Raw genomic sequence first — 2,779 nt, forward strand, 5'->3', positions numbered from 1 at the left:
TTTATCATCTTATGGCATAATATAATTTAGAAACGTGTTTTACTGAGCTATTTTATTGTTTTTCTTTTTTCCCCACAGAGAATGTATAACAGTAATGTTAAATTAGCAGCTCAAAACATTTCCTATCAAGACACCTGCAGAATCTTGTACAAGAAACTCTTGACAAGAGAAGAGTAAACACTTAACAACAGTAGATGATCGTAGGTGTTTCTTATTAGGCCTAGCCCCCAATTCGGTGAGGTACTTCTCTAGTTATGATGCACTCCGTTAGAATTTTTTTTCTTAACAGATAGCTTTGCAGAAACAGTTGTAACCAGTTTGTGACGTCATTGAGATGTGATGCCCAGTAGTTATGCTTGACAAGTGACACTTCAACGACTGGAACTGCCTCAATGTTGGAAAAGTTTACTTAAACTAACTTTGTGAGATAAATATTAGTTGTCAACCGTAATACATGCTGTAACATAAATATGTCTGAATTCAGTTGTAGGTCTGTGCTAACACAAGTTTACGACCGAAACAAAATAAAGTAAAATAGTTAGTGATATCTAGTTATATTTAACTGCTTTGTGACTATGTTCGAACTTTTTTAAATACTTTCTGCATACTATTCCTTACTTTGATCCTAAGTTCTTTAAAGAAGATATGTATTTATTGGTTGAAACTATCAGAATAGATTTGTTTAATATACTAACTAATCAAGTTATGACATGACTATAAATAAATAAGCAACGAAATTATAGAGATTACGTAACTCTTAAGCTAATTGTGTCTTGTAATCTTGGGCTCTTGTAATTGTTGTGACTTTCTAATAAACATGAACTTAAGTTATATCTGTGAAACAGCTTTTGTTGGATTCCAGCTAAATACTTTAAAATAATAGTAAATTTAAATAACAAATAAAAGTTAATAGCGTTTTCTAACAATGCTCCTAATAAGTACCGTATTTCCCGGCATCGAAGACGCACCCCCATTTTGATTAGCTAAATATCGATAAAAAAACATAAATATAAGAATAAGGTCGCAGCACTTCCACCAATCTTATCAAGATGTTTCGTGGATTGTTTAGTGATTTACGGTACATAAATTATCTCACCAACTTCTCGTTTTTTTGTGAGCCAATGCTTATCTTACATACCTTTGAAAGTATAAACCTTATATTACCACTGAAATATGTGATTATTACCAGTAATAATGTTATTCGAAGCCTAGGGAGTTAAAAAGAGTGCCTGTATTACTGCACCATATGTACGGTGACCTGTTCTTGTTTATTTATTTGTTATTTAATACTAAGTAACATATACATTTCATTATGGGTCATACAGAGAGGCTTGGATTAATGTCTAGTATATCAAAACGCTTCCTCTGGCTTAGGTTTAGGCCTATGAGCAACGTAACCTTCGGCCTGGAAAACACAGGGTAAGTTTTGAGACTTATTTTCGGGAAAAATAACGTCTTCGACGCCGGAAATACGGTAATTTTTTCCTGTGCTTACGTCTAAGAAAAGTTTAAGTTAAGCTTTCTTTGTAGTAGGTAATAAATACACTGTTTCAAAATTAATTACTAACAAGAATGAGATTTCCATATTGATGAAATTAACAAGAATATTTAAGATTAGTTTCAGCCGTGGCATAGCGGTTCATAGAACGACTCTGAGATTTTTTTACAAGTATGAACGTTTTGCTTATAACTCCGGCACCTCTTAACCGATCTAAGTTTTGACTCAGGAAGTCAAACCCTTTCGATTGCCGTATTTGACTATACCCGAGGTCTCATAGATTAATTTACTGCAATCCTGCCTAAAATAATTTCAGTTTGAGACCCAAAGAATGATGAAATCGAATCGGGTATTCAAGCTTCCTATGCTTTGTATTGCTGGCTCTCAAAAGTATAGCTAATGAAAATGAAATAGATCAATTTACTCTAATCTTGCCTAAAGAAATTTCAAGTGCCGTGGCTATTGAGGATTCCTTCTTCTCTTTACTTAGCGATATTGTTCGTGTGACTCGACTGATGTAACAGTGAAAACATTATGGTTTGAATATTAACATTGCCAATCAGGATCCAAGGGGTCTTTACACTACAATTTATTGAATATTAAAACAAGGGAAACTTCCATTCAGAGTTGTTTTAAACGTATCTTTTCGAAAACATCAAGTCAAGTTTACATTTGTGAGTTGATATTTTGAAATAAAACATTTTGAAGTCCCCTTATTAACTGGAGTAAATTTAATATCACATTTGTTAGTTTTATCTTTCAACTGAGATACAAATGATTTCACCTACGATTCGGTAAGGAAGATGGAAGCATCACAATAGTCAGCAGTAGGATGAGCAGATAGTAAGACTTTTAAAGTAGCTACAGTCATAATACTGTACTCAACTTGCTGCACAATATCTTCCAAGGTGGATATAAACGGTTCCTGAATACATCTGTGTCATTTGGAGTCTTCCATGATTCGTATGTTTGACTGTTAAGCTCGTGATGCACTTACAGTTTGTTTGTTTGTTTGTTTTCTTATAGCAAAGCCACATCGGGCTATCTGCTCAGCCCACCGAGGGTGCACTTACAGACTACAGTTACCTTACCACTTTAAATCACTTTTCGCAGCCACGTCGCTGAAATAGAACGGAAAAATGTCTTCTTTTAGCCAATGAGTTGTCCAGAATCACTTAAACTTAGAAAAATTGAATTTGATAGTTTTTTGTTTTTCTGTTTTCCACCACTGGCTCGAGAGGGTATTGTTATAACAAACATTTCTAATGTTAGGTTCATAAA

The sequence above is a fragment of the Tachypleus tridentatus genome, chromosome 13 (genome assembly GCF_004210375.1).
Source record: "Tachypleus tridentatus isolate NWPU-2018 chromosome 13, ASM421037v1, whole genome shotgun sequence".
In the NCBI taxonomy this organism is placed as follows: Eukaryota; Metazoa; Arthropoda; class Merostomata; order Xiphosura; family Limulidae; genus Tachypleus; species Tachypleus tridentatus.